The sequence below is a fragment of the Mauremys mutica genome, chromosome 8 (assembly GCF_020497125.1).
Source record: "Mauremys mutica isolate MM-2020 ecotype Southern chromosome 8, ASM2049712v1, whole genome shotgun sequence".
NCBI classification, from domain to species: domain Eukaryota; kingdom Metazoa; phylum Chordata; order Testudines; family Geoemydidae; genus Mauremys; species Mauremys mutica.
Genome location: NC_059079.1, coordinates 94486066 through 94510826, shown reverse-complemented (window position 1 = coordinate 94510826; position 24761 = coordinate 94486066). Strand labels below are relative to the sequence as shown.

Genomic DNA, 24761 nt, shown 5'->3' with positions numbered 1-24761 from the left:
TGTACTCAAGCATAATAGCATATATGGACTTGACAATCTCTTTAGGTCAAAATAACTTAAGGATTGGAATGTTGATTTCTCCTTAATTTCAGAAAAGAACTTTGGTACAGAATTATACAAAACTGTTCATTTAGGTCACAGTTCAGCAAAGCACTTAAATATGTCCCTGAGGCCATCTCAATTCAATAAAACACCAAGCATGTGGTTAAAAGTTAAGCAAGTACTTAAGTCCCTTCAATTCAAAGGACTTAAGTACCAGTTTAATTGTGTTGGTGACTAAGGAGTTTAGTCACAATCCTATGGAGATGCTGAGCCCCCAGTTTCTGCTGATCTCAATGGGAATTGGTCTCAATTCAGTAGCTCAAGAGCTCCCAGACCAAACGTCTTTAGGCACATTCAAGTCCTGAAGTCAATGGGAGCTAGGTGCCTGAACAGCTTTGGTGGTCTGGGTCCTGGAGCCCACATTCTTCCTGACTCTTAATATTGCTTATTGGCACATGGAGGTAACTTTTCAAAGGAACAAATGGGAGTCGCACACCCAAACGATTACTTGGTGCACATAACACAGATTTTCAAAGGGACACATGGCAATTGGGACCTAACTCCCATGTGTCCCTTTGAAAATCTGTGTTATGTACACCAAGTAATCGCTTGGGTATACGACTGGAATCAAATATTATTGCTAATAGCCTCGTTTTCATTAAGGTGAGAATATCTTTTTCTTCTCCCACAGCTAAACAAAACACACATTGTTAAATGCTATAGATGCCCGCACAGTGATAAAGGAAACCACGAGAACAAACAAACCAAGTGTGATCAAACACAAAGATTTTCTTCACACAAACAACCAGGAATTTCAAACTGAAAAAGTATTCAAGGGGCCTTCCTTTCCTTTCTACGTGCCTTTGGTCCTCCTGTACAAAGATGATGGTAGCACCTTTGATACTAGCTTTCTCACAGAGGGTGCAGTTGGAAAACATTCCTGGATTCTTCCCAGCCACTTCACTGCACTGAGTAGCATCTTCTTCCAAACTAATCCTGCTAACGTTTTATTTTCTTTATTTTTTTAACACCTATAGTGAGAGTGAGTCAACTCCTTCATGATGGGTTTTGGCGATTACCCAATTGCTTTTTCTTCTAATCACTTAAGTTCTTCCTTGCCTTGTACCTTGTGCTGTCATTTACTCCTATGCAAAATGTGTGAAAAGTACAAATCAATGGTGTATCATTTTACATTCTATTTGAATCATAGAATATCAGGATTGGAAGGGACCTTGGGAGGCCATCTAGTCCAACCCCCTGCTCAAAGCAGGACCAATCCCCTGACAGATTTTTGCCCCTGATCCCTAAATGGCCTCTTCAAGGATTAAACTCACAACCCTGGGTTTACCAGGCCAATTGCTCAAACCATTGAGCTATCCCTCCCCCAGGTACAGGTACAGGTACAAATGATTACATGGTAAAGACAAGAAAATCAGGTCTCTCTGGTTAAATTCTGTCCTCAAAATGAACATGCCTGGCTCCCATTAAAAGCTAAACTTTGTCAAAGGATGAACATTGTAAATATAGTTTGAAAATACAGTCCTTTTCTTATGCTCCAAATTACCCAGCTGTAAAAAAAAACAAAAACAAAGACAGTGTAATAATATTTACTTTCCTCAGAGGAAGTTATCGTGCTTAATATTTTTCAAGTACTCTGAGGTGCTTGGATGCAAAGTGATAAGAACAACGTTTTATTATTATTTACTAGAGTAATCAGTTACTAATGAGTAGAAATTCAAATTGCTGCCAATAAATGAATGTATTCAAAAATATCTTAACTGTGATTTTTAGAGCTTATTATCCAGTATAAGGGTTTAGGTGCCTAAATATCTTTCAAATCTGCTCCTCAAATAACCCTCCACTTGATGCAATGTGCCCATATTCCATCCCTACTCAGTGTGCTGACATCCAATTCTCACCCCTGCATTACAGATCCCAACACCAGAGACACCTCTGCAGGGCACTAGAAAAAGTGAGACTATGCTATTGCTGGGGTATCCAAGATCTTTTCAGGCAGGAAAGGTGAGAGCTCCATGCATTGATCCTAGGGCATGTGCTCAGGGGCGGCGCTAGCCATTTCACCGCCCCAAGCACGGCGGCACGCTGCGGGGGGCGCTTTGTCGGTCGCCGGTCCCGCGGCTCCGGTGGACCTCCCGCAGACATGCCTGCGGATGCTCCACTGAAACCGCGGGACCAGTGGACCCTCCGCAGGCACGTCTGCGAGAGGTCCACCGGAGCCACCTGCCGCCTTCCTGGCGACCGGCCTGGAGCTGCCCCTGCATGTGCTGGCCCATCATTGTGTGTTTAGGTCCCATGTACACAGTGACTGTTTATGCAGCTCATCTGTTTATTTATTTATTTTTAATAGGACCTGGGCAATGCTGAGTGCCTTCAATGCTTAATTCTTCAATACCCCTTTAAATTATTTGGCAAGAACTGGATTGTTTAAAAAAAAAAATTCCCTTTAATCCTACTTTTAAGAACAATTTCCTGCTCCTCCAGCAGGCCAGACAATAACACTTAACATGAAATTAGATTAATTATCTCATCATCAACACTGTGCATTATTTGCTCCAAGATCCAGAATCCAGACAAGAGGACTGACACAGCAAACCACAGTCACAGGAATAGCCCTGCTGAAGGCAGAGGGTCTATTCATGTGGGTAAATATTACTCAAGCAGATATGAGCTGAAAGATTGTTTTTTATTAGTAGAATTTCTGAGATCAGGGGCCTATTGCTGTAGATACTAGCCAAACACATGAGATTGTAAACTTGTTGGAGCAGAGACTATCAAAAACAAAACAAAGGCTTGAAGGGGAACGAATCACAGAGTGGGGAAGTGAATTACCCCACTGTCACGCATCAAGTAAGTGAAAGACTTTGGAATGAAATCAATGTCTTCTGGTTGGTTCCCATTCCAGTGCCCTAGCCACTACAGTGACTTTACAAGGAGAAAAATCAGCATTGACAGAGTTATTTGTGAATATTTCAGTGCATTCATAATCCAATGCAAAATACTTTCCATCTGTTTTCAACTCTAGGGCTAGGAAGATTATTTGTACTTTATGCTTCTTTTTCCTTGTGTACTAAGTCTGAATAAAAAGATCATTACTAACCACCTCTAGACATTTAGCTACCTGTATTTTCCCTCAGTATGAATGCAAGATTGTCAACTGGAGTTTGGCTTACATGGGATATGCAGGCATCTTGGTAGATATTATGTAGCACAGTACAGAAGCTGAAAATAGGTCAAAATGTGGGCTTCAAACACATACTCAGCCAGGGGATCAATTATTTTTTGTCAAGGTCCAGATTTCTTGGTGAAGGTCCAGACTCCAGAGAAAATACAAACCCAACAACAATAAAGAGATTTTGCGGTTATTCAAAAGTATCTGGTGGTCTGGATTTGGCCTCCGGTCTGCCTATTTAGTGCCCCTGCCTCAGCTTTTATTCTTTGCACTTCCATGAGAAGCAGAGACCAAATGTAGAAAACGTGGACTTGGGGGTCATACTGTACCATATTTTTGCTTACATATTAGACAGGGAAAATACACATAAGAGAACTAGCTGGCCTGAAATAAGACATTTCTCATGCACATGTTGTCTCACACAAACAAATGGAAGAGGCTTCCTGTAGCACTAATATGATATGTACTCTCCAAGATTTTACCTTTGAATTTTATCAACAAGGAGCCAGTTCTTCCATCCTTTGTTGGATGTACAAGGTCCCGAAAGCAGCAGCGACATCATGGTTCCACTAGCTGAAGGCTGTCAAACCACTGAGATTTCATGGAGAGTGAAAAGAAAGAAAGGAGACAGTTAAAATTTGTTAAAGGAAGCAAATACAAACAACAATTGCAAAGTTCTTGGTTCAGGCTTGTAGCAGTCATGGAATAAACTGCTGGCTTGAGAAGTCTCTGGCCGCTTCCAAATCATTGGAAGGACCTCCGTCCCTTGGTTAGAATGCTCCCATTAGTATAAGTCCATAGTCCAGAGGTTTGAACAGGACAGGGGCAAAATGGAGACATTTCCAGGGCCTTTTATCTCTTCTGCCATGTGGAGGGAATCCCATTGTTCTTACTGTGGGAAATCACAGTAACAAGATGGTGTTTGGAGTCACATGGACAAGTCACATGCCCATGCATGATTTTGCCTAGTCACAGCAGGAAAGTCCATTGAGAGTAGATAGGTGTCTTCCATTATAAGTTAAGTGTACTTTAATGGGCCATTCTACTTGAATAGTTCCTTCAAGATGTGCAGGCTAAATACCTTGTGGGTGTTACCTCAGGAGCAAACATTTGAAATACTGGTATAGACAGGGGTGAAAGTAACTTAAGGGACTTACCGGTACACAGGGCTGGGGTCATGAGCAAGGAGGTGGAGCCTCAGGTGGAAGGGACGGGGCTTTTAAATCCCTGGGCCCTTTAAATTGCCTCTGCTACCCCGGGGCCCCTGCAGCAATTTAAAGGGCCCGGGGCTCTGGCAGCAGCGGCCGGGAACCCCAGACCCTTTAAATCACTGCCGGAGCCCCATCGTAGCAGTAGCTGCGGCAGCGGCTGGGAGCCCCAGAGCTCTGGTGGAAATTTAAAAGGCCAGGGGCCCCATCCGTTGCCGGGAGCCCTGGGCCCTTCTAAATTTATGTTCTGGGGAAGCTGCCCCCTACTGGTACACTCAGCTGTGTACTGGCTCTTGCCGGTATGCCATACCACACCGGCTTACTTTCACTCATAACTTCAATGAGCCAATACTCATAACTTCAAATACAAAAATGATACATGCATACAAATAGCATAATCATATTTAGCAAATCATAACCTTTCCATAGACTTCTTACATGCCACATTTTGTACAAGATTTGTTGCAAATATATAACTGTGGTTGCAACAATGATCTATATGGTCATATTTTAACCAGATTAGTCACCAACTGTGATGTTTTCATTGCCCAAAGGTACCTGACTCATTGCAGAAGTAGCTGCAATATTTCTAATTAGCTCTTTTCATAAAGCTGATTAACAGCATGTGGAATGTGCTATCAACAGGAGTTTGTGGTGCTTGGATTATATCTTCTCTTGAAGTTGATTTTTTGAGAAAACCGGTCAACTGTTAGAACACAATAAGCTTGCTTAGCTTCCCATCATGAGTGTATGAACTGAAGTATATTTGCTGTTGCAGGTCTGCTGCAAACATCTTACAGATTGAAATGCAAGGCCTCCATAACTTCTGCCTGGGAGATATTACACTACCCTGGACAGGAGATTGGGCACAGTGCAGTATTATTCAGTGCTGCCATACTAAGAATTTGTCCTTTTCTAGTTGGCCAGAGAACATATGGTGCCCATGTGAACATTGCACACTTCACAACCTATGCAAATCCTTGCATATTAGACCTATGTTAGTGCTGAGTTGATTGAGTTCCTGAGATTTGGGGGGTTAAGCAACTGCCTGCAGCTGTTTTTGGATGACACCTCTTTCTGGATTGTATTTATGGTGCATGTGAGACTTGGCAGGCTAATGCTTGTATCACTGAAGTCATTCCTCAGCTAGAAACAAAACCAAATGATAATTTGATTGTTTCTCATATTGTATTAAGGAGGAAGTCATTAGCTTATGGTTACAACTGATAGGTAGATTGGATGTTCTCACTCTATGCTGGTATATATGGACTTAAATCGACATCTTTCAGGTTTTACATGGATCGGTCTGTTAAACTTCACCCTGGGTTATTGCACCATTCAGAGCCCAATCCTGCATCCCACTCTCATAGCACAGAGTCAAGGGGGAATGCTTGTCACCTTACAGGATTGGGCCCTCAAAGACCATGGCTCGGATACTGAGAGGGGCTAAACATCCATTGGAATTGAGGAGTGCACAGTATTTTACAGGATTTGGCTCAAAGCCAATAACATTGTATAGCAGATGCTCAGCATGTCAGGTGCTTGGCTAGTTGGTGGCCTTCAGTCAGGCTGTCTGACTTCATTTGGACATTCCATCACAGCCCATCTCACCATTTATAAACAGCAGCATTCTCCCTGGAGACCATCTGGGTGGGTTTGTTTTATTCTTTTATAACTGAAAGATAATAAATCCCTGCTAGGAAATTATCAGAATTCTCTTTTTTATTCCATTCCCTCCATTTCTGTTAAGAGTACTTTTAATTCATTTCTTTTTTAAACACACATTCATCCTGACTAGGCCTTACGTTTGTTAACTTAAAATCACCATAGAGACCCCTGCATTTCTTATTTAAAATAACTCTTGCTGAATTAGAATTTACTGTCTGCTTTAAGAGCTAACATTGGCACAGACAGCTTTCAGAGAAAGCCTGAAAACTTTAAGAGGATTATCTGGGGTGACATTGGGATTCTGTTGCATCCCAGAACTATCTGTTGCCTGATAAACCCTCTTGTGGGAGGGGGAGCCCATTAACTAGTTTTGTCTCAACCTTGATGTTTTATTATCACTTGCAGCAGCTGTCAGGCAGCATAGGTTACTGAGCCTCATTTCTAACTGTCCTTGCTATTGACACCTTGGGCCAAATTGTCCTTAGTTACACAGTGTGAGTTTAGTAGGGTTACGGGAGGCAAAATGTATCACTTTAATTCTTAGGCAAGCATTTCACCCATTCAGACAACTGTAGATGTGGCTATGTTTGTCAGCTCCAAGCATTTGCAGCTTCCTTCCTTTTCCCAAGCTTTCTAGACTTGTGATTTAAATGAGATGAGGAATTAAAATAAGGTAAGTGGGTTTTCCCCACTCACTAATCCATAAACTTCAGACAAGTGGAACAAATACTGGTTGTAGAAAACTAACTGAAGGCAGATTTTAGCCCATTGTTTTGGTCAAAGATGGCATTTGTGAGGCAATAGGATGATTTTTTAATTCTCTCTTAGCTTCCTAGGAGCCCACTATACATACAGAGCCATCTTCATTCTCCTATCCTTCCAAAATATACCCAATTCCTTTTCCTCAGATCTTGCAATCAACTGCTTCTCAATTTCTAAAATCCCTTCCTGTCTGACCATTTCTCTTTTGAATCCATACCAAGCCACTGCCTGAGTTGACTAGTTGCGCTCAGGAAATCAGACTGCCTTCTAAGTGACTATGAATATTCAGGTAAGTGTGTTTAGTTGGAAGATTACTCAATCAGCAGACTCCACATGTACAAAATGTACTCCCATCTATTTCTAATGAACTCAAACCATGGTATTGGCCAGCATTCTGACAGTCTGCCATGGCATAGCCTTAACGGTTCTCAGGCATATTGTCTGGCATGTTACTGAACACAGAAGACAATGGTTTTGCCCTCAATGGGCTTAATACACAGACAAAAGATACAGGCTGGTATATTGTAGAGGGATATAGAGTGTTGTTTTAAAAAAAAAAAAAAAAAGAGAGAGAGAGAGCGAGAGAGAGAGAATGCTTCTTATGGTAAAGTAGGGCTCCCCAGAGGAAATGTTTTGAGGAAGAATATACAGAGAGGAAGCACATGGTTGTAAAGGGAGGCAAAGTAATGGCACAGCTTCAACAGGAGAGACTAAGGGAGTACCCCTTCCCACCTAAGAATACCCCATAATTCAGATGTTAGAGAACTCTCCTGAGCGGTGAGGGACCCCAGTTCAAATCCTTTCTCTGCCACTACCAAGGAGGGAGGAGTTGAACCTGGGTCTCTCACAGCCTAGGTGAGTGCTCTAACCACAGGGCTAAAAGTGAATGTGAGTGCCTGCTCCTCCTCCTTTTGTGTGGAGTGAGGCAGGTGTCTAACTCAGTCCCTCATAAAACTACATAGGTGTTTAAGCTGGGAAAGGGGTTCCTGTTGCTGGATCATAGCATGGTGAGGCACCTATCACTGAGAATGGGGCAGGGCTTAGCACATCAGCATCTCCCCTTGACTAGTTTAGGTAAGGCGCTGCTGAGCACGCTGGCTTTTGTGGATCACATGCTAAGGTGCCGGTCTCTACTCATAGGGAGCCTTACACAGCTTTGTGGATTGTAGTGTTGTTCTTGTGATTTTTCTAGACATGTAAAAGTTAGGTGCTGTGATGGTAGTGTTGCATCCCTTAAGTCCCTTCATGGATTCCACCTTTTAAACTGAAGGCTGGAATAGACTCTCAAGTATAATGGCAGGAATCTATTAGATCCTTCAAGGAGTGTCCACCTCTAGTCCTTTTCTGGTAATGTAGGAAATTAAGTTGGCACAATTTTATATAGGTAAACTGTCAAGATTAGTAACTTGGTCAGAAAAGCCCTTGAAAGAAACAGACGTTGACCTACTCAAAATTCAGCTGACCCTCCCTACCCTTTTCCAATATTTAAGCTTTTCTATTAATATTTTAAATCTCCTAATTCTTAAAAAAGAAAAAAAAAGAGGCCTGAAACCCTTCTGATTCTTTGCAGGTCAAATAAGGTAGTATTAGTAAGCACCATATGGAAATTGTTTTACAGTTATGGATGCGATTTATGATACTTGTGTGGAAAAGTGAATTCTTGTTAAGGATAAACATCTGTCTGACAAATGTAATTCTTTGGACACATGGAATAGTCAAAAACAATTGTATCTTTATGAACTGGATAGTGATTCTCTTCCCAGCTCAATGGGAAAGCTAAAAGATGTTTCCTCTGTATGAGCTATGGTGAGGCGGGGGAAAGAGGGAACAATAATGCAAATCTGTAATGTAGATAATTGTGTGGAAGTTTCATGCCAAACTGGGGGGAAATAGCATAGACTGACTGGCCTGGCTTCAAGAGGTCTGGCAAACAAAACTCCCAACTGTAAACGTTACAGCCCAGATTTAGGTGAAGGGTCACTTGCCCTCCTCAAGAGCTGACATGAAACTAGGACTATGAGAGGCAGGGCCTGTGGGAGCTCATGCCCCCGGCCCCACCCCTGCCCCAACTCCACCCTCGCTCCAAAGTCCCTGCCCTAACTCTGCCCCTCCCGGACCCCTCCCCCAATCCCTGCCCTGGCCTCCTCCCCCCAAGCGCACTGTGTCCCCCCTTCCTCCCAGCGCTTGCCGGGCAAAACAGCTGTTTTGCGGCACAAGCACTGGGAGGGAGGGAGGAGAAGCAGGACACAGCGGCGTGCTTAGGGGAGGAGGCAGAGGAGGAGTGGAGGCAGAGGTGAGCTGGGGTGGGGAGCTGTCGGTGGATGCAGAGCGCCCACCAATTTTTCCTCGTGGGTGCTCCAGTCCCGGAGCACCCAGGGCGTCGGCACCTATGGGACTGGAAGCTCAGAAGGTGATCTTCCCCAGGGATGGGCAGTGGCTGGCTGGGGGTGCAGACAGAGGTAGGAAGTGACTCAGGGAAGATGTCTAAAGGCTGACACCAGATGGAGAGGGGTGAGCTGCCAAACCAGCCTCCAGGACCCTGGGTTGGAACCCAGTGCAGTGGGAGGGCATGGGTTCCTCTACCACTGCACCATAGCCACTAGGTAGCATTGCTGCCCTGCAGACTGTAGCCACTAGGTGGGAGATGGCTGATCACACACTGTAAAAGATAATAGGATTGATTAATTCTGCTCATTGTGTGAGGTTAGTGGAGAAAACAGGAAAAAAAGCCTTCAAGTTCTAGAGCTTTTGGTTATTGCTTGTTTCCTAGCAGCAAATGAAAAATTAAGTAGGGTCCCATTACAGTGCAGCAGAAAGGCTGCAAACCTATTACTGTACCAAGGGCTTTGAAATAACTATTTTTCCCATATCACAAATTAATCATTTCCCTTCAGTAATGGAAATATTTAATTGTCTTTTTAATGGGTTTTGATCTTAGAGCTTCAACGGTCAATGGTGAAATGGATTTTTTATTTTTAACTAGAGCAAGTTTAGAAATCTTTGTATCTACAAACCCTTGGTTTAATAAGACTCTTCAAGAAAATTTCATATGAATTATTATTTAGGCACCCAGAATGTGCTCGGTGTTCTACAAGACACGAAGTAAAAGGCATTCAAGGCCTCAAAGCTTACAGTCTAGACCAGGGATGGGCAAACTTTTTAGCCTGGGGGCCACATCGGGGAATAGAAATTGTATGGCGGGCCATGAATACTCACAAAATTGGGGTTGGGGTGTAGGAGGGGGTGTGGGCTGGAACCGAGGAGTTCGGAGGGTGGGAGGGGGATCAGGGCTAAAGCAGGGGTGCGGGAAGGGATGCAGGTTCTGGCTGGAGATGCGGGCTGTGGGGTGGGGCCGGGGATGAGAGGTTTGGGGTGCAGAAGGTTGCTCCAGGCTGGAATCAAGGGGTTTGGAGGGTGGGAGGGGGATCAGGGCTGGGGCAGAGGGTTGGGGAGAGGCTCAGGGGATGTAGGCTCCGAGCAGCACTTACCTCAAGCAACTCCCGGAAGCAGTGGCATGTTCCTTCTACGGCTCCTATGTGGAGGCGCAGCCAGATGACTGTGCACGCTGCCCCATCCACAGGCATTGCCTCTGCAGCTCCCATTGGAGCGCGTAGGAGCCAGAGCAGGGCCATGCCGCAGCTTCCGGGAGCCGCGTGGTGCGGCCCCCGACCCAGCGTCCTGGCCAGAGCGGGGCCGAACCGTGTGGTGCTGTTTGTGGGCCGTATTTTGCCCACCCCTGGTCTAGGCCCTTGATCCTTACATCTGAGTAACTTTAGACATGTTTGTAGAGACACTGAATGGACTTATGCACATGCATAAGGTTAAGCATGTTTTCAGGATTGGGTCCTAAGGCCTTGACCTTGCAAATATTTGAATACATAAATAACGTTAGCATGCAAGTAATTTTCTTTTGGGACTGCTACACTAGGATTTTAGCTCGAGAGGCAGAAAAAGAAAAATGAACAGGCTGGGGAGCCCATATTCAATAGTAGCTTTGAATAATCATGTGCGCATATGAAGCTTGTTTCATGAACATGCACAGCATCTCAATTTTACATGCGAAAACTTTCATGTATCACAGATGCCAGTGATTTCATGAGTCTGTATATATAAAATACCTGAGAAAGTATTTGCATATCAATTATGTATGTTTGTTCCACTGGACCCATCATTTTTTCTATCTAATTAATCAATTCCTTTGCACTAAAATAGGAGGATCTGCTTTGGCCAGTGACTTACTCTTTATTAGTATAATACATCATATCAATACAAAGATATCCTTTAAGCACTTTACCAGCTTTTGAAAATAGTTTGCTTCACATGTGAAGAGCCAAATATTTACCCTGTGGTATGTTCAAAGCTGTGAATAATTTTCAGCCATTTTATTACAAACCACTATTTAAGTGTAAACTCTGGTCACCATCATAAAATTTAGCACTGATTGTAGAGTGCATTGTGGTTTTACAGTCTGCCCTGAATAATGCCCAGCGCTCATCTCACCACCCCACGAACAGACAAGGAAGTGAAATGGTCTCAAAACACTTGTGGAAGGAGTAAGTAAGTTATCTCATGAAGCAGCCTACTTCCCACCACATGACTGGTCAGCTACTTTGGCAGGTGAATAGAGGGGGCAAGGCTGGAACTCCTGCCATTCTCCCATCCTTCTGACTCCTCCCTGAGCTAGGAATAGTGATTAGTCACTACCCAGACCCAGGGAGCTTAGCAGCACATGGAATCCAAAGGTAGGGTCCAATATGGCAGACTGATAACTGTCCACTACCAGGACTCAGATAGGGCCATAACAACGACCATAGCCTGTAACATTACAACAGCATCGTTCCTCTAGCAGCGATCTCTGAATCAAGTGAGCTGATTACAGCCGAGTACTTACGGTCCTGCTTAAGGGGTAAGTTTTTCAGAAGTGCATAGGTGTTAGAAGCCTAAGTCCCATCAACTTCTAATGAGACTTAATAAACGAGGCCAGATTTTTAAGAGCTATTTAGCTACACGGAGAATCAGCCCCTGGTTGGAGCGCTCAGTTCACCAACAGCCTGATTGGCAGGCTCCTTCCTTCCCCCACTGACTCTGGCTGGGCTGGTGCCCTGGGAAAGCCCAAGACCCTTTGGCCCATGGTGCTGGCCAGGAGCCAAACTCTGCACGTGCCAAAGCCCGACACAGGCACAGGGAAGCCTCTCTCTGCCCCTCTGCTAAGCTCTGGAGTGGCAGTGGCAGGGAGCAATTTCCAGCCTATTCACACCCCAACCCTACAGGCTCCACAGCAGACCCACAGCCAGGGACTTAGCACCCTCTCACCCACCCTGGTCCTGCCTCCAGGGAGCACGGGGCTGCTCCGTCCCCTAGACACCCTCCCTTGCTGAGCCACCTCTCTGGGCAGGTTCTCTGAAGCCCCAGCAGTCAGGTTCGCCGGGCCCTGGTGCACAGTGCATCCTTAGTGCTTAATCCCTCCTGCCCACAAGGTAGACAGGAGGCAGCTGGGTTATGTCAGTAGCCATGAGCAGCCTGGAGGTGTTAGCTGCCTTTTGACACTGCGCGGGCAGGAAGGGACAAGCTCCTTCCAGCCACAGGGGAGCAGGGTGGTGGGGAAGAGCTCTGCAAAGGACAGGGGCCAGGTCATCCCTTCCTCCCCCCCAACTGGAAGCAGCTCTTGTCCCTTCCCTCCCACCCAGTGCCGAAAGGGTGCTGCTGGCCACATTCTGGTGTGAACCCTGATAAAAATCTGGGGAGGGGGGCATGTAACCCGCACATGCCCCGCTCACATGTTGCCTCAAGAAGACACGGCACTAGGTGAGGCAGGTCTGTCATGGGGGCCCAGCCAGGCATGGAGGACGGAAAGCACCGGGCAAGGAGGGTCGGGTCAGTCGACCCCCTCCCCCACCCCTGTGAGAGAGGTTTATGGGAGGGAGGGGGAGAGAGAGAGAGACACACACAGTCACCTCTCCCTGTGTGAACCCTAAAGCCTTAAAGATAAGGTAAATAAAAAGAATCCAACTACACAGTATTTCTTTTTAACGTGGGCTCAGTCAACTTGATGTTAATTTGTACGCTGATACTGCATAGTTCTGACTGATTGCCATTGAACTCACTTGAATATGAGTAATATTACCAGGTGTCCCAGCACAGGGAAATATGGCCACCCTATCTAACCATGCTCAGACAGGTCTGAGGATATGACAGTAAAAGCCACCAGTATATAGGTATTACCTGTTCACTTCACTTCTTCAGCCATAATATACCCTTCTCTGGCCAGCCCCCGCAGTAGTACCCACAGCCTCAGACAGCTCTCTCTGTCCCAGGCCTGCCCTTTTATCCCCCAGCAGTCCTGGCTCTTGGTCACCTGACTCCTTCTCAGGCCACTTTACTCATTGCCTCCAGATGGGGAGCCAGGACAAAACTGGCAGAGGTGAAACTGAGGCCTCGACCCTCCTAAAGCAACAGCTCATCCTGTGGCTGTCAGACACTTTGAGTGTGATCCATGTAGTGGTGCTCAAGTCCAATTTTGAAATGTTTTAATCTAACCAAAGTCTTTGGGCTTAATACAGGGATATCTGGGTGAAATTTAATGGCCTGTGATATACTAGGGTGACCAGATAGCAAGGGTGAAAAATCGGGACAGGGGTGGGGGGTAATTGGCACCTATATAAGACAAAGCCCCAAATATGAGGACTGTCCCTATAAAATTGGGACATCTGGTCACCCTAGGTCATCTTAGATCAGGGGTGGGCAAACTTTTTGGCCTGAGGGCCACATCAGGGTTCTGAAACCATGTGGAGGGCCGGGTAGAGAAGGCTGTGCCTCCCCTAACAGCCTGGCCCCCGCCCCCTATCCGTCCCCTCCCACTTCCCACCCCCTGACTGTAGGGTGACCGAATGTCCTGATTTTAAGGTGACCAGCTAGAAAGTGTGAAAAATTGGGACAGGGGGTGGGGGGGGGCGGTAATAGGCACCTACATAAGGCAAAGCCCCAAATATCGGGACTGTCCCTATAAAATCGGGATATCTGGTCACGCAACCTGATTTTATAGGGACAGTCCTGACATTTGGGGCTTTTTCTTATATAGGTGCTACCTGACTGCACCCCTCAGAACTTCCGACTCATCCAACCCCCCCTGCTTCTTGTCCCCTGACTGCCCCAAACCCTATCCACACCTCTGCCCCCTGACAAGCCCCCTGGGACTCCCACGCCTATCCAACCCCCCATTCTCCATCCCCTGACTGCCCCCCCCGCAGAATCTCCGCAGAATCTCCGCCCCATCCAACCACCCCCTGCTCCCTGTCCCAACTGTCCCCCAGGACCCCCTGCCTCTTATCCACCCCCCCCCGACTCCCTGTCCCCTTACCATGCTGCCCAGAGCAGCAGGACTGGCAGCCGCACCACCCGGCCGGAGCCAGCCACACTGCTGTGCTGCCTGGCAGGAGATCCCAGCACCGTCGCCCAGAGCGCTGGCAGCACGGTGAGCTGAGGCTGCGGGGGAGGGAGGACTGCAGGGGAGGGACTGGGGGCTAACCTCCCCAGCCGGGAGCTCAAGGGGTGAGCAGGATGGTCCCACGGGCCGGATGTGGCCCGCGGGCCATAGTTTGCCCACCTCCAGCCTAGATGATCTGATGGTCCCTTCTGGCCTTAAACTCTATGAAAATTCCCACTGAATTGAGCATCTTGGGACTAGGACAAACAACTAGAACATGTGGCTTTCATTTTTGTTCTTTAGGTTTGTACAGTGCATAGTAATGTCAAAGCTTGTAATGGTCTGGTGCTATGATGGACTGATATTAAAACCAAGGTGGCTGAGGATGAATAAATGTTGGCAATAAAAAGAAAACTAAAAGTAAATCTTTGTCAAGAACTAGTATATGTGGAGCCGCTCTCTGGGGTATTGACTAGGCTGGATAATGAAACTGGAAGATTAGTTGGAAAACAAAGCACCTGTTACCTAGGGTAAGCACTGAACCAAAAAAACCATAGCCCTGGATGTAACTTTACACAGAGACCAGATGTGCTAAACACTGCACAGCCAAATGAAAAATAAATTGTATGTGTATTTATTAGACAGCTTTAGGTTTTATATTTAACAGCACAGCAATCAAATAGGTGCCAGGGGTTAGTTAACTCAGAAATGTAGATTCCTATGGATAGGAAGAAGGTGAATACTAAAAGAGATGCTTTAACCACTCCAAATTGCTTTGCTGAAGAATAATGAAATAAATATATGCTTCTAATTAATAACACTGTCAGCTCTTTGACCTTTGACAATTCAATTAAACTGCATTTTGAAAAACACAAGCTCAGGCCCTTGATAATTACTTTATTAACTACAGTTTTAGCTGGACTTATTTTTCTATTGCTCTGTTTAAAGTTGTTTCTGTCAGGTTTAATTTACATTCTCCTGCCATTTCTAAGCATTCACTGTGAGGGGGATTACCAGGTGCCGTTTCAATTCATTCCATGGTGCCCTAGTTTCCTCTGACCCTGCCTTCTCTTCCGAGACCGTGTGTGACCCGGGAGCTGGTCATGCACGATGCAGCACTCCAACATCTCATTCATGAAGAAAAGCAGCAGCAGTGTTACATCTGTCATATAGAGACATGTCTTTGCACACAATGTTGACCTATACAATCCTGAGCATGGTGCACAGGTGACATGATCTAGATTCCCAGAGTTTAATGACAGATTTAGGATCATATCTTGAGGTCCTTACTCAGGCTAACCCCTCATTTTGGAAGGTGGTTAAGGGGGAGAATGAGATACTGGTGGATTTCAGCTGCTGGAAATGTGCATTCAGTTCCTCACTCTACACACATCCCCAACTCCCAGTACCGATTGTACATGATAACTATGAAAAGCATCAGTTCAATCAACAGCAGATTACTGGAATGACAAGCCCATGAGATCTTTAAAAGCTACATCCCATTTTACCACCTCTTGCTGACATCAGGATAGCCTAGCTAATATTAATTCAAACCCTAGTAGCTCACTATCAGTCAGTTGCTAATTTATTTTACCCCTTCTCCAATGAGCCCATATCTTTCCACTCTGCAAGTTATCTTTAATATAACCAGTTTGCCTGACCTTTTCATGGTCACAGTGATGTCTGTCAGGCTTCTCTTTTGACCTCTACCTCTAGATCAGGGGCAAACAAACTTTTTGGCCTGAGGGCCGCATCGGGTTTAATGAATTGTAAGGAGGGCCAGTTAGGGTAGGGGGGCATGGCGTGGCCCCCACCTCCCATCTGCCCCCCCCCGGGGACTCCTGCCCCATCCAACTCTCCCTGTTCCCTGACGGCCCCCCTGGGAGCCCTGCTCCATTCAACCACCCCTTCTCCCTGTCCCCTGACTGCACCCAGAACCCCTGCCCCTGACTGCCCCCTGCCGCCCCACCTCCTTCCTGACTGCCCCCCTGGGACCCCTGCCCCCATTCAACCCCCTGTTCCCCCCCGACCCCTATCCACCCCCAACCCCCTGACCACCACCCTGAACTCCCCTGCCCTCTATCCAACCCTCCCCCCACCACTCCCTGCCCCTTACCGTGCTGCTGGGAGCACCGGTGGCTGATGGCACTACGGCTGCGCCGCCAGGCTGGAGCCACCGCCATCACTGTGCAGCACAGAGACCGGGTCAGGCCGGGCTCTGCAGCTGCACTGCCTCAGGAGCTCACAGCCCCACCATCCAGAGCATTGTTCTGGTGGCAGAACGAGCAAGCTGAGGCTGTGGGGTAAGGGGGACAGCAGGGGTGTGGCCAGGGGCTAGTCTCCCAGGCCAGGAGCTCAGGAGCCCGGGCAGGACGGTCCCACAGGCCGTAGTTTGCCCACTTCTGCTTTAGATGCTCAAAGTACTGGAATATATTCAACACATGAATTGTCATGATACGTTGAATATCATTGACTAAGCCATCTGAACCTTGTGCTACTTTTGGATGTGGTTTAACTGTACTACTGCTCTAAAGCCATTTCCTTTATTTAATCCCTTAAGGTGTCCGTCTCTGAACAATCTTGGCATGAACACATTTACAAGACCAGTTCTAGACATCATTCGAGTTTAGCAGGATCCCAGTTTCAAGTTTAATCGCTTCTCCATTCTACCTTTTTGTTGTTCCTTGAAACCTTATTTGGCTCATTCATCTGCATATTGCCTTAAAAAAAAGAGGGATTTTGAAATGCTGACAGTCTGACATTACATTAAAGAATGCCATATGTCTGGCCATCTGATGCCTGTGCTAGCCTCCATTTCTGGAAATCCTATAGCAGAAATTAAATATTCATACTGATTTTACAAGGAGATAGATTTAATTGAAGCTGGTCACTGATGTGCTCAGTCAAGGTTAAGAAAAAATTTTTTTGGCAACCAATCCAGCACCTCACTTGTGTTAGTAAAAATGGCAGGACTGGCTTGGCCTGCTCTGTTTATCTCGGTTCTAGACTGTTTATCTGTCTTGATTCTTATACTTCACACGGAACTTGTAGTCCCACATTCTATCCACAAATAAGGATTTCTGTTAGCTAGTTCGTGGAGAAACTTTGGCATTAGCTCTAAAGGGAACAGTTACGTCACCACTAAAGTTACTGTAGTGATACTTAACCACTTAAATAGCTTTAGTGTGTTTTTGTGATGGAGAGAGCAAGAGACAGTCCAGTTATTTTTATAACAATGTTTCCACAATGTTTACAAATCATTCTGATCTGTTATGACACAGTTACACGGGTTTTTTTTTTTACAAATCTCCAGCTAAACAGGCTATTTCAGTTCTCCAGAGTAAAGAAATGGCTGGTCAGAAATACATGACATGCCCCAAAATATCACAATTTAGAAAAAGTCAAGGTCAGCCACAGGAAAAGCTTCACTAATAAACAACAAAAGAAATGAAGGGACAGACTGTGAGTGGGGCTGACTGCCTACAGTTTCCATTGGCTTCAGGTATGGATGGTTGATATCAGGAACTGGCTCTAAATCAGTCAAGTTTTAGTCATTTTAATGGCCAAGTAAAACAAGGAACCATGAGGAATGGTTTCCCCCAGGCTTCAAATGGTGGATTTATAATATAAATATTGGCTCGTCATAATCAAGTTCACTCTAACTTGGTGATTATAATGGCTAATGCTTTTTCTCTCTTGGCTGTTTATGTAGAAGTCTTTCTATGACCTTTAATTTTTATTATTAATTGTTTCCAATCAGATACCACTTCTTTGTTTTTTTGGGAAAAAATATGCAGTGAAAGCAAAATTTATCCGTGCCACAAAAGCAGTGGAGCAGATGTTCATGAGACATTGTTTAATGGAAAGACAATCCCCATGGAATTTGCATCTAGAGAATCTCATACACCAAGAAACGGACTGTTTTAAAATTGAGGAAAACAGCTAATATAGAGTTTCGCATAGTGAAGTCAAGAAAGGAACATTAATTAACATTTGTGTAGAAGGACTGGAGGGTTCAAATAAAGTGCATTCATTCCCCAGGCCAAAGCAACTACAGTACATTGTGATTTTCATAAAACATTTCATAAGACCCCTCCCCCCATTTTTTTTTGACATTACAATCAGGTTGTCAGTAGGCCTCCTTTATTCCTCTGACATAATTTGTGAGCACAAGTGTGTAGTCCTACATTTTCATGTCTGTTTGTGCACATAAATGCAGAATGTGTATGCAAATAGATGTGACAGTTTGGGGGGCCTGTTTATGTACAACTTATGACTGTTTGATATTATGAACTATCTGTATATATGTGCCTTTGCAATAGTCTCTATGGTATTCTTGCATCATATTTTTTTTGTGGCAAGGAGTGGGGAACGGTGCCTGGGTGGCTGCCTCTGACGGTAGGTCTACACGGCAATAAGAGAACTGTGGCTGACTTGGGTCCGATGACTCAGACTCATGGGGCTCAGGCTATTGGGCTCTAAAATTGCGATGTACATGTTTGGGCTGGAGGCCCTGTGCGGGGGGGAGATCCCAGAACTTGGGCTCCAACCTGAATCCGAATGTATACACTGCAATTTTATAGCCCCACAGCCTGAGCCCCATGAGTCCAAGTCAGCTGCCCCAGGCTAGCCCTGGCTGTGCCATGGGTCTCTTATAACAGTGTCCCATTTAGGGTACAGCTACAGTCATTAAAGACCATCGACAACATGAAAGCCTTGCCCTAGCAGAACAATGGAGTGCCCGCAATTTAGATAAAACCAAGTCTCTCCAGCTTCTCTGCAGAGGAATGGAGAATGAGGGCAGAGGAAGAGGAGAACCAGCCGGTGTTAGTCCTAGCTTTTTAAAAACACAGACTGGGATGGTTAGGAACATAAAGGGAGTTTGGGGCACAGGAGTCTGAGGGCAGGTCTACAGCGCGCAGCTGCATCGCTGTAGCGTGTCTGGTGAAGACGCTTCAAGCTGACTGGAGAGAGCTCGCCATCAGCTAAACTCCACCTCCTCGAGAGGCAGTGGCTATGTCGGCGGGAGAGCTCAGGGATGTGGATTTTTCACAGCTGAGTGACATAGTTATACCAAAGTAAGTATGTAGCGTAGACCAAACTAGAGTGAGAGGGGACTCCATGATCTGGAAGAGAAGCCTGAGCTAGAGGAGTGAGCTCAAGCAGAGGGAATTTGGAACTCTGAAAGGATCCTGACCAACCCCAAAAGAGTGCTCAAGGCCGGTGAGGAAACTGAAGCAGGGGTATTGTTTATTGATGTTTCTTATATTGCCAGGACCTGTACATCTTGTGCTGCCGAAAGTTAAGAATGATTGGTTTTAGAAATCCCTCAGCAAACTCTGTCTTATGCCCTCAATTATCATGTGTCCCTGAAAGGTTAAACAATAAACCAGAGCTCCCCAGTGTTCCCCCTCAGGGGTGGGCATAGGGTTGCTAATTTTGTAATATTTAAAAACCAGACACTTCAGCAGGAGTGCCGGGACCTCACCTGCCCTGCCTCTTCCACCCCAGGCCCCGCTCCTACCCTGCCCCTTTCCTAAGGCCTCACTCCAATTTGCTCCTCTTTCCCCCTTCCCTCGTTGCTCGCTGCTCTTCCCCACCTCTGGAGCCAGGGCTGGGAGCTGCAGCTGCCCAACACAGGTAGGAGGCGGCCCCGGATAAATCGGGGCTGGTGCGGGTAATGACTAGGCACCTTCTCCGCCTGCAGTAACTGGAGTTTGTGTATCCAGTCAGTAGATGTGACCGGACACCGTGAGGTTCCCTTTTTGACTGGACTTTCCGGTTGAAAACCAGGCATCTGGCACCCTACACGGGTATGTTTAAGCTACTAGTGTCTGTGGAGGGGAGGAGGTTCAGCACTGGTCTTGGGGACATCTTTGAGAAGAGGTACCAGACAAGAGTCTTTCTTTAGCCTGTAGCTCACTCCCTGGACAAAGAGCGAGTGCCTAGAACGTACCCAGACCCAGGGGGGCTAGAAAGCACACAGATCCCACATCTGGGTCCAAACACAGCAACCTGGTGACTGCCCAGCAAGGGGGAGCTTGACCAGGTCTGAGATAGGACACATCCATGAATTCTGTAGACATATAATATTAGTGGAGGACTTGGTAAATTTGGCTCTCTGCCTCTGGATTAGTGAATGGTTACACAGCTGTCTGTGCCAGAACTCAAAAAACCAAACATGGCTTCTGAAGTATTGCCAAGTGTTACAGCAATGCTGTACTACTTCACCTTGACTTGAGCTCTTATCAACTCTCACAAGCTCAGTGTGGTCAGTATTTGCATGGGAGTCCTTCAAATCAGACTGAAAGTGCTGCTGGGAATGGGTTGGATGCAGTAAGCAGTGCTTTAAGCGTGCTGCTAAGAGGCACTGTGCTGTGGAAGTTGTTTACTTCCAGATATGCTAGAAAGGTAATTAATGGTAAAAAAATATTTGGTAATTAAAATCCCTGTGACTCTTTTCGTAAGAGAAGTTATTTCCTGTGTTAAATTCAGTTAGGTAACTGAATTCTGCCTCTTTAAATTCCCCCTAGATTTTTAATTTTATACAGTGTTATTCACTTCCTGTCCCAAACTGTTATGTAGTGTTTAAAAACTCTCATATTCCTCTCTATTTGTGTGGTAGGCAAACAGTTCTTGTATACAGATTATTTTAAATACTTTGGGGTTCTTCAAGGTGAGAAAAAATTTATGAGTCCATAGTTCTCTAAACTTTTATTGGACATACATTGCATGAGTGTATTGCCTTCTCTAACTTGGCTGTAAGTCAATCTTAATGCTCACAAATACTTTTTTCATAAAACTCGGGCAATGATCATTCCTTTCCTATCTGAATGTGTAACTTGATAATTCTGCTTAGTCAGAGAACACATTCACAGGATGTTTCTCTGCTATTGTCCAATCTAATTCTGCTTGTATTCACATTTGCCTTGAAAAAGTTGATAATGGCTGTTGTCAACCAAGATTTATCTATATCAAACATGACCCAGACATGACCCAGCCATGAAATCAGTCAAACTGGGCCTTAAGGCCTTAGTTTCTGGCTGTCTAGGAGATTAGTGATGTGGCTCATAACATTTCTCCACTTCCTTTCCTTAGAGATGCCTCTTCTGTCTGGGTTGTAGAGCTTCTAGGGTGCCATGATATGACCTTTTTTTCCTTTGCCTATCTGAAGTTCCTCTGATTGTCTCATTTAGGTGGATGGTATTTGTCCTAGCTTTCTATCCTAAATTCTGTGTTTTATATTGCTGTGCACTGTTAAACAATTCCTGTGCCTCTCCCTGGAGATGGCTTCAGTTTGGGGCTGGGTGAAATGATTCCTCTGTGTATCCTTTGGGATAAGAAATGCTGAATAATGTAGGTCATCATCATTTGACCAGGTAGTCATGTTCTCATAATTTGACTCATCTGTCCTCTTCTCCTTTGTGAAATCAAATTGTATGTTCATGTACCTTCCTGTTATGGATGTCCAGGGCCTTAATTTATCATTTCCTCTTTTAGGAAGGCCTCTAGCTAGAAGGTAAAGCTTGATAGATTAAACACTTCAATTTCTCTGAAACATCTGAGTTTCCTAGGCACCAAGAATAGATTGCAAAGATTATTTCTTTTTCTTATTTCCTTGGAGAGATTTGTCGGTGAACTTTGAATCTCAGTTCATTTTGCTTTGGGGATGCTGTAATGATTTTATTTGTTGTAACATTTCATGGCAAAAGCATCTAGCAATGGGCCTCAGGTTGCGGGCATCATGCAAATGAAATGAAGCAAAATGTAGCAACGGGGTCTTAATACATTTCAGTGAATACACTGCACTTTTTATAGATGCATAGTATGCTACAACATATCTTAGGGCAGCCTAGATAATAAGACATGATTGATTATAAATGCTGCTGTAATGCTTTTCTAGTCCCAGTTGTATTTTCATCTTATGGTGATTAATACTGGTAAAAGTACAGTAGCTTCCTCAAACACCTGGAATTTTGACCTTTTAGACTGAAAAAAATTGCATTTTTAAATAAGATGCATATCTTTCCCCTATAGAATCCCCTAAAGTATGTACCCCAATCCAGGTATTTACAGAAACTTATTGCAACCACATAAATAAATAAATAAAATAAATAAACATCTTATTTATTTTATTTTAGTTTAAGGTTCCTTTGATGTGTTTTTAAAATAGTCACAGAGGACAAGTTACAGCCTTTACTGAAACAAAATGGCCATTTTATTCAAGGTTGTTTTTGCCAGAGTAAAGAATGCAGGATTTGGCCTGAAGTCAGGAGCAGCAGACGTGCCTTAAAGGGGGGGGGCACAGGCACCCAAACAGTGCCCTACCCCCCTGCATCACCTCTTCCACTGAGGCCCTGCTCCTGTGCTGCCTCTCCCCCCCCCCCGCCCAAGACCTCAGCCCCCGCTTGCTCCTCTTCACCCTCCTCCCCCGTCGCTTGCCCTTAGAGCTGGTAAAAAGTGGGGGACCATGCCCTCCCCTGACCCAGCATCCCTGCTTGAAGTAAAGTTATCATTATTATTGTATTAAACCAGTGCACAGAGGTCCTAACCAGGAACAAGGTGCCTTTGTGCCAGGGACTGGCCAAACACATAGTCCCTGCCCCAAGGAGCTTAGTGTCTTTCTAGAAAAGACCAATAAAGTGGGAGGAATAACATGTCATTCTGATGGTTGTATTATGGTGATGTGGCATGATGATTCACAATCGAAATGCAAACATCACAATGCAATGGCTAAATTTATTCCTTTAGATTAGTGTTTCCCAAACTTGGGATGCTGCTTGTGTAGGGAAAGCCCCTGGTGGACCGGGCTGGTTTGTTTACCTGCCGTGTCCGCAGGTCCAGCCAATCGCTGCTCCCACTGGCCGTGGTTCGCTGCTCCAGGCCAATAGGAGCTGCTGGAAGCGGCGCGGGCCGAGGGACTTACTGGCCGCCGCTTCCCGCAGCCCCCATTGGCCTGCAGCAGCAAATCACGGCCAGTGGGAGCTGCGTTCGGCCGGACCTGCAGACAGGGCAGGTAAACAAACCGGCCTGGCCCGCCAGGGGCTTTCCCTACACAAGCGGCGTTCCAAGTTTGGGAAACACTGCTTTAGATCATTGTATCTCTGCAGTGTCATCCTGTTTACCCTTTTTAAAAACTAGAACAGCATTCGCTTTCTTCCAGTCTTCTGAAACTTCCCCAATGCTCCAAGAGTTATTAAAAATCAACATTCATAGTCCAGTGAGCTCCTCAGCCAGCTCTTTTAAAACACTTGGATGCAAGTTATCTGGACCTGCTGATTTAAAAATGGCTAACTTTAGTAGCTTCTGTTTAATATTCTCCAGAGATACTAGTGGAATGAAAAGAGTGTTATCACCATATTATGAGATGATACTATCCATTTTTCCAGTTTGAGTGGAAACCATGCTTAAGTATACTGTTTCACATATGTCTGAAACCAGGCAAAATGCAATGGTTTTAGGTGAGCTTTACTTTGAGATGCAAGTTTTACTCAGGACAGGAATTCAGAGTGAAACTTAGGGGGGTTCTTATTGGAAGTTCTAATTGAAAAGTTCCAACTGATTCCTGCTGGTTCCAAGTGGCCAGCTAGGTTTTGGACCTGAGCAATGAATTTGATCTATTGGTTCCCCAAATTAAACCAATCAAGACCACTAAAAACCAACAAACCCCAGCAAAAAGATTATAACGATGTCTACTGGAAGTTTCATTGGGACACCAAACTAAATGGGATGAAAATGGGGGGGAGGAAGAGTTCACACAGACTGCGAACCAATCCATCTGTAATCTCCACTCTCAGCATCAAAGTGTGTGTAAAATAACGCAACAGAATTTGGATTCTTTATGGTAACCAAGGGCACAATCTGGAAACTGTTTCAATTCTGACTACTTTCTAATAGCTTTCTCCCTTGGACACAAAAAAATCATGTGCAAAAGTTGAGGAAACAAAATTCTTAGAGTGATAATCAACTGGGTAACCAAAAATAGGAGCACTAAGTTGTCAGTGTATTCTAAATATCTATCCTGTACAACTTTCTGGCTTTTGACTAAAGTACTGGATATCACCACGGCTATGAGGCTGTTTTCCCCTCCCACTCCTTGTTGTACACTCTCTTCTCCCAGTTCTGTGGTACCAGGTAGTCCAACTTAGTGACTCAGGATTGGAGACAAGACAAGGAGGAGAGTGGTAAATTCCCACTGAAAGGGGAGGGGGGGGGGAAAGGTGTGGAGAGAGACTGATAGATGTAGGATAGAAGGAAGGAGAGCGTCTCAAACTTAAGTGTTCCTACTTGGTCACTTTGACATAGAAGAAAATAAAATGCAAGAACAACACCTTCATGTGGAAACAGGCAATGAATAGAAAAATGAATCTCACCATCAATTTATTACCATGACCTACCTGTACAGAGAGAGAGTCCAATTTATAAAGACATATGTGTGCTGCTCATGAATACTGCCCCTCCTCTCACC

General features: G+C 45.2%; 1 long non-coding RNA gene across 2 annotated transcripts in view; it reads right to left on the bottom strand.

Moving 5' to 3' along the window:
- The window catches only part of LOC123376240, a 32915-nt gene that overhangs the window by 7699 nt on the left and 455 nt on the right, over nt 1-24761 (bottom strand). The window contains exons 2-3 of one of the 2 annotated variants that reach the window (XR_006581726.1): nt 3715-3823; nt 88-1187 (exon numbers count right to left, since the gene is read on the bottom strand). This is a non-coding gene — a long non-coding RNA (uncharacterized LOC123376240). Of the gene's footprint in view, nt 1-87; nt 1188-3714; nt 3824-24761 lie in introns of those variants that run through there. The other variant, XR_006581727.1, reaches the window with a different exon arrangement.